At 35.2% G+C, this 8366-nt stretch overlaps 1 non-coding gene across 1 annotated transcript; it reads left to right on the top strand.

Moving 5' to 3' along the window:
- Positions 1 to 216: 216 nt before the first annotated feature.
- On the top strand, positions 217 to 320 carry LOC112713108 (small nucleolar RNA R71). Its single transcript, XR_003158093.1, has one exon. It is a non-coding gene; the product is annotated as a small nucleolar RNA R71 (small nucleolar RNA).
- The last annotated feature ends 8046 nt before the right edge of the window (positions 321 to 8366 follow it).

Genomic DNA, 8366 nt, shown 5'->3' with positions numbered 1-8366 from the left:
ATTGTATCCACATGGTTCAGCTCCATCACTCTCTTAGTGTTGTGCCTCTCTGAAGCAAAGTAGTACTCATTCTCAGCCACTGTCTCAATCACTTCAATGGCTTCTTCCACAGTCTTTTTCCTGTTCAATGAACCTCCGGATGAATGGTCTACAGCCTTCCTTGATTCATAAGAAAGTCCATCATAGAAAATATGCAATTGCACCCAGTCAGGGAACATGTTTGGTGGGCATTTCCTTGTCAACTCTTTGAACCTCTCCCATGCCTCGTAGAGAGTCTCACCATCCTGTTGTTTAAAAGTCTGAACCTCAGATCGAAGCCTATTGACCTTTTGTGGGGGGTAGAAACGTGCCAGAAACTTGCTCTCCACCTCATCCCAGGTTGTTAGGCTGTCCCTTGGGAATGATTCCAGCCACTTAGCTGCCTTGTCCCTAAGTGAAAATGGGAACAAGAGCAGTTTGTAGACATCTTCCTGGACTCCATTGGACTTTACTGTGTCACAAATTCTCAGGAATTTGGTGAGATGTTGATTTGGATCTTCATTAGCACTCCCACCAAATGAACAATGGTTCTCCACCAGTGATATTAGCTGTGGTTTGAGTTCAAAATTGTTGGCCTGAATGGGTGGTTTCTGAATGCTACTACCACAATTCCCAAAGGTTGGGTTTATGTATGAACCAAGAACTCTTCTCTCAGGAATGGCATTGTTTCCATCATCCCTCTCATGGTTGTGAACTTCTCTATCCATGTTGAGATCTAGAGCTTCCTCAAAGTTGTCCTCAGATTCTCCTTCAGATTCTTCTTCTCCCAGTACCCTCTTCCTTCTTGCTTCTCTTCTAAGTCTATGAAGGGTCCTCTCTGGTTCGGTATATGGAGGGGTTGATGTCTCTCCTCTCCTACCTGTCATACAAGAACACACCACAAGCAACAACCAAGTGGAATACTCTTGGTTAATGGAAGAGTATGGTTAGAGCAGTTGAGGAATTAATTCAAATAGTTAGTGGGTCAGTGAGTTAGTTGCTTGAAATGAAAGGCATAAGAAAGAAAAAGCAAATAACAGAGTGCAGAAATTAAAATTCAACAAGTAACTTGAACTAAATTAACAAAACAAAAAAAAATTGCTCAATCTAGTTAACTTCCAATTTGAGAATTGTCAATCGAAAACCAATCCCCGGCAACGGCGCCATAAAATTGATGTAGCATAACCTTGATGCTATGATTTTAGGAAATTGCACAATCGGCAAAATTCCTTCCGGCAAGTGCACCGGTTATCGTCAAGTAAAAACTCACAATAGAGTGAGGTCGAATCCCACAAGGATTGGTTGAATGAGCAATTCGGATTAGAAGTTTGTTCTAGTTGAGCGGAATCAAGATTTAGATGAGAATTGCGGAATATTAAATTGCATGAATTAAAGAGCTAGAAATTAAATTGCTGAAATTAAAAGGGATGGGGGTGATTGCATGAAATTAAATTGCAGAATGTAAAGAGAAAATGTAGATCAGAAATGGGGAATTCATTGGGTTTCAGGAGATATTGAGATCTCCGAATCAAAACATTTCTATCTCTTCCTCAACCAATGCATTCATTGAATTTTGCTTGGCAATCTTATATGATTGGATCCCAATTCCTTGGCTCACCAATTCTCTCTAAAAACAAACAAATTCCCAATCCCTTGGTTTAAATGTTCATAAAAAGAGATGATGCTCGATCACTGATTATACCACACAGCTTCATGAACCACAATTTGGTAGGATTACATGTCACAATATCCATCCAAACCCCAATCCAATTCACTGTGAGAAAGCTTCTCTAGCATGAATCCTCCATTCCTTTCCCAAGGTTCCGAAGGATTCCAATTATGGATAATTTCTTTCCCAAGACAACTACCCAATGGAATTAGATCGAGAAGCTTTCTAACAAAATTCAAGAGAAAAGATTGAAGAAGAAGATAAAAAGTATTATTGATTCATTGAATTACAATAGAGCTCCCTAACCCAATGAAAGGGGTTTAGTGAGTCATAGCTCTGAATTCTATTACAAAAGTAAAAAAATGCTAAAGTGTCAAAAAGTCCCTCACTAACTTCAATTCTATCCTATTTATACACTTTCTAAATTGAGCTTCTGTTGTGATTCTTGGGCTTTGAGGCCTTTCCCTGATTTCCTTTTTGCTTTGGGTTTATGATCCATAATACTGATGAGGCTGTGATCCAACTCTGTAACATTCATTGAGCAAACTTAGTGATAAACAAGTAATGACACAAGACTCAACAAATTGAAGTTCCAGATTCATCAATTCTTCAGGCCCAATCCCATAAATTATGATATTCAATTGGGTTTCATACCATAATAGGTTTAAGTTAATATTTGTGTTCAAATGCTAACTTAAACCTCAATATAATTGGCCCAGAAACCCTTTCAAAGAGTGGCGATTAAGTTGAAGTTTAAGTTTCAGTTTAAGGTTAAACTGAAACTTAAACGTGGAATTGGAAGAAAGCAACCCAGGAGGGTAATTACTCGAACACGTTTAAGCTTCAGTTTGAGGTCAAACTGAAGCTTAAACGTGGAAATGAAGATTGCAACCCTGGAGGCAATTCTTGGTCGAACACGTTTAAGCTCCAGTTTGAGGTCAAACTGGAGCTTAAACGTGGAAATGAGAAGGCAACCCTGGAGTAGCAAAAATGCCGAACACGTTTAACCTCCAGTTTGAGGTCAAACTGGAGGTTAAACGTGGGAATGAAGAAGGTAGCCCTGGAGTGTGAATGTCGAACACGTTTAAGCTTCAGTTTGAGGTCAAACTGGAGCTTAAACGTGAAAATGGCTTCCTGGTGCCTCATATAGTTCGAACACGTTTAACCTCCAGTTTGAGGTCAAACTGGAGGTTAAACGTGGAATCACTCCCTTGGTGCCATTCTCATTCTGGCGTTTAACCTTCAGTTTGAGGTTAAACTGGAGGTTAAACGCCAGTTTCCTCTTTTCTCAGCTTTCATGATTCTGGCGTTTAACCTTCCACTTTCAGCATTTGGTGCATTCCTTATTCTGGCGTTTAACTTCCAGTTTAAGGTTAAACTGGAGGTTAAACGCCACTTTCACATTGTACTCCACATGTGATCTTCAAGCTTCCTTTATAGATTTGGTTGCTTCCTTGCCTAGCTTCTTCTTCCCTGAAATCATCCACACAATTGCATCAAAGTCTTGCAGATTTTCATGAGAATTCTTCCATTCATAGCATTCAAGTAATATAACTAAAAACTCATGGAATTTGCATCAAAATTACACTGTTTGGATGATTCATTACTTTGTTGTTCATTTAACCATTCTTGGTTACTTTAAGCTCAAGAAAATGCATAAAACAACTAAAACTAACAGAAAAATGCTAGTGAAACTAGCCTAAGATGCCTTGGCATCATGCTCCTAGTTAACTATTCTTCATATATATATATATATATATATATATATATATATATATATCGTAGCGCCTCACCACCTTTGATTTACGTCCTAGGCGTAAAGCTCTATGTGGTAGGGTGTTACATTAAATACATACAAGGAAAAGACAAAAGCAAAGTGGCATCACACTCAGAGCAGTTCGTTCTTATAAAGCTTGGGGGATGAACTGACTATGCTTCTGAGCATACTCTGGGTTGTGTATACATGCTATCTAGGATGTCTGCTTGACAAATATATCATTGTCGTTCATGAACTTCCTTTTGGGAATTTGAAGCACTAGACTTGAGATATTGAGAATGATCACCTTAATATCAATTGTTTACTGTGAACAGACCCAAATGGCGTCTCGTGGACATAGACATAGTCGAAGACGAGAGCAGAGAGAAAATGAGGGAGGCACACTGGTGGATAATTAGGCTATGTTCTTAACAGCTATGACTAATCTCGTCAACACGATGCAAGAAAGTGTTGCGGCTATGAACCAAGCTATGGAAAAGATAAACTTGAATGGTAATGGACTGAGGAATCACCAAGCTGATGGAGGTCCGATAATCTTGGCGACATTTCTGAAGGTAGATCCACCAACCTTAAGGGGTACGACGGACCCTACGGAGGCGGATAACTAGTTCCTGACTATGGAGAGAGCGTTGCAAGCTCAGCATGTACCTAAAAATCAGTATGTAGAGTTTGCCACATACAAGTTTGAGGAAGAAGCTCAGTTCTAGTGGCAAGGAGCTCATCATTTATTGCAACGAGGTGATGTTAATTGAATTTGATTAATTTAATTCAGTTTTTCAATTTTAAAATAATATATTAAAATATCAAATACCTATATCTTTTATTTCAATAATTTTTATTTAACAATTTTTTTTAATTTTTTGAAAACTCTTGTTAGAATTTCGTTTTAATAGTTTTCACTTCTATATAATAAGAAAAAGCTTACTACCTTATTAATTTTTATATCTTTTGGTAAATTAATTTATGTAATACATTTAAGTAACATTTTTTTGTTTAAAGTTAAGATATCATTGAATGAAAAAGTAGTGTTTGGGTCCACGATAGGTCTCATATAATGGCTAAAATTAAAATTTTTCACAAAAAGACGTATCTAGAATGAACAACAAAAGAAATAAAGTAAAGGAAGTAAAGAAAGTAGAGGTAATTAGTGAGTGCCTCATCTTCTTCATTGAGCTGGGATATGAAGCTTGCTAGGAATTCGACGTTGTTACTCCTTACCAGATCTCAGACACACTGTTAATCAAAAGTTTCACCTTCAAAAATAAACTTGTTGCATGCCTTTCGGAGTTCCCATAGTAGGCTAGCCACTTTTCTTAATTTTTGGGTTCTATTTCTACTTCTCTTCATCTTTACCACTAATTCCATCAATCACTGTCATGCTTTTGAAATTTTTTTTGAATAAGGAATTTCAATTCCTGCATTGGTCTAGACTATCTAAGATTGCTCAAGGAAAAGCAAGCAATGAAGGATTAACTTCCCAATAGCAAGACATCTTCTACAAAAAGAGTGAACTCTATCTTTAATATTTTGTTCATTGGGATTTCATTATGCATCACCTTCTGTAAGAAGACCCTAATTTTAATTCGCATTTTAGGTCCCAAATGGAGTTTCAAAGATTTTTCTATTGGCACTAAATCGTCATTAGATGAAGGGGATAGATGATAGAATTAATGAGCTAGTCTATAATTTGAGACAATACTGTAGCTACCCTTTTTTTCCTGTGGTCAGGTAACCAAGTTATCTCTTTTAATATTTTCTATATATAAAATTGCTTATATAATGTCTAGACTAAAACTCAAATATTTTGTAATGAGTTGTTGATTTCATTATCTATTCTGTATTTGAAGTTGGTAAACTAGAATTAGTTTAGAGTCACAGTTAGGTAGAGTCTAAGAAGCTAGGTGTGAGAAATTTTTAAACCAGAAGTCTTCTATAATACGCACCAAATATTATCTACCAATCCTCCATTTTGCTCATTTTTCTTTAACCTTCCTACCCTCTAACTGAAGGATTACCATGTGTTCATAACACGCAGTGGAAGAAAAGAAAGTAATCCTTAAAGATCTATTTTGTGCTTAAACTTTATTCCAATAATATAATATATAGTAGATCAGATCTAAATACCTGTATGTATGCTAGTAAAAATCATTTTCTCCTTCGATGGTACGAAGGCGCTATGCGTATCCATACCGAGACCAACCTTTGCTGTCAACTCCTTGACCAATGGACATCTGATCTAAATTGAGAAACCTCTTGCAACTCTTTGCAGACCATAAAATTCTTCTCCAAGAATTAGGCTCACATACATCTATCTATGTAGAGATAAAGGAATAAAACTCTTGTTATTCTCTTTTCTTTCTCATATTCCTCTACTCTTGTCATACATATATATAGTATGAGATTTTTTACTGATTTTAAATTTGAATCTCAGTTTAAATTTAAATCATATCTTAAAATTCTAAATCTGAATCCTACAAATTTATGAATCAAATCATAACTCAATTTGAAACAGAATCAATTTGGATCTCATCCAAATTTAGAATTCAAATTTAGAATAGAATAACTAATTATTCTCAAATCTCATTTAATATTCTCAATTATCATACTATTATTATATTCTTGGTGCTAGCAAAGAATATAATAATATTCCATTTGAATTAAAATAATTATTTATTTGATCAAATTAAAATAATAATTAAATAATTCTACAGCAAAGATTAGAACACTCGTTAGTGTATGATCCCATAGGTTCAATACTAAGCGGGTAGTAAATTAGTCATACTAAATTTACTAATCAAGGTTGGCGTCTAGCAACACTCCTCAACGACTCGATAGTTTGAAGTAATCTATTTTACTAAGAACCTCAGAAGAACAAAGTTCCAGCTCTTGGTTAACCCTTAGAGTATGGTTTAATTGTCAAACTCTAACTTGTTACCATTATTATAATGAACTGTGAATGACATAAGAAACTCATTTCATCATTCATTCAATCCCCTTAACCAAGGTTTTATTCATCTCATTCATTATAATCATAGAGCTCAAACTCTTTACCGAGAGTTGACGGATTCCTTATAGACTGATCATTAATTCTACAAGTATTTAAATCATACCCAATATCCATTCAACTAGCACCCTATGTCCGGAATTAAAGTATAATAAATACGTTGTTAATTACTATGATAGTCGCAGGTCAAAGGAAACTCTATTACTATGTTCATCTTGAGAATATCCTATTGACAAATATGCGGTAATTATAACCATTAGGAATTCTCAGAGTGAGCCAGTTCAATGGTCATATCCCTATATGCATCATCTATATATATAATTTAATAAATGAGATCTATTAATCTTATCCAATGAAGACCATTATATATATATTGATCTTTCCGGATTATTAATGTCCTTTTTAATAATCCTATGACCAAGAACAATTTAGATTAAATTATAAAAGATTTATCTCTCAATATTATGATCACTATCACAATGATAAATCTCTAAATTTAATCAAAGATCTTATTATATTAATATTTTAATATAATAACAATAACAAATTATTTGACACATGATTGATTGGATTGTGATCATACTACTTATTCCCAACACTAACAAACTCCTCCAACCCCAAGAGGGATTGTTCCTAGTCTCTACCTTAAGAAATCAGAATACTTAAAATATTTACTTTTATATACTCGATGCACCAGCGAGTTCATTCTTGTCTGTAATCGCCATTTTTGATTGCATAACATAACTAAATTAAAGGCTCTGATATCTTTAAAATTCAGTCCTCAGTTTTTTCACATTGCACATTTTTTTTCTCCGCATCCTGATAAACCCCATTTGTAAGGTTTATCTTGTGCTTGATTTAGGGGATTTTATAACCTTTTACCCACATTTATCCATTGAAATAGCATGGTTTTATAACTTCTCCTTTAATTGTGCTTAAGAGTGAAAACATGCTTTTTAGGACTTAAAATAGCTAAATCTAATTCTCCTTGATTCCATTAGATGCCTTGATATGTTTGCTAAGTGATTTCAGATTTAGGAGGCAACGACTGGACCAAGGGAATGAAGGAAAAGCATGTAGAAATGGAGAACTCATGAAGAAATAAAGGAATCGCAAAAGTTGTCAAGCCGACTTCTTCGCACTTAATCGACCATAACTTGAGCTACAGAGGTCCAAATGATGCGGTTTTAGTTGGGTTGGAAAGCTAACATCCTGGGCTTCGAAATGATATAAGATTTGCTATGGTTGAACCGTGCATGGTGACGCGTACGCGCATAGTACACGCACGCGCCGTTGCTGCCACCTGGTTCACTTAAAGCAAAACGTGGCCAGCGAATTCTAAAGCCTTGTGGGCCCAATCCAACTCATTTCTGATGCTATTTAACCCAAGGAGTGAAGGGGGAATCAACATGATACTTCACAACATTTAAAGTTAGTTACCATTAGTCATAGTTTAGTTTTAGAAGTAGTTTCTAGAGAGAGAAGCTCTCACTTCTCTCTAGGATTAGGATTAGGATTAGGTTTAGTTCTTAGATCTAGATTTTAATTCATCTTCTTCTACTTCTATCTTCTCAATTCCTTATTGTTACATTCATTCTTCTTCCATTCTTTTGTTGTAATTTTCTTTATGTTGTTCTTGTGTTTTGTTGTAGATCTACTTTTGTTTCTTCTACTCTTTCAATTCAATCAAGGTAATTCATAATAAATGTGTTTCTTTTGATTGTTGTTGTTAATTCCTTTAAATAATTGTTGTTAGATTTCATTCTTGTTGTCAATTTACTATGCTTTTTCTTTTGTGCCTTCCAAGTGTTTGAGAAAATGCTTGGTTGGATTTTAGAGTAGAGTTTTATGTTCTTGGCTTGGAAAGGTAACTTAGGAACTCTTGAGTTACTAATGTC

Source organism: Arachis hypogaea, chromosome 1 (genome assembly GCF_003086295.3).
Source record: "Arachis hypogaea cultivar Tifrunner chromosome 1, arahy.Tifrunner.gnm2.J5K5, whole genome shotgun sequence".
Taxonomy (NCBI): domain Eukaryota; kingdom Viridiplantae; phylum Streptophyta; class Magnoliopsida; order Fabales; family Fabaceae; genus Arachis; species Arachis hypogaea.
Note: the sequence above shows the minus strand (reverse complement) of the source record. Positions and strands in the feature narration are given on the sequence as shown.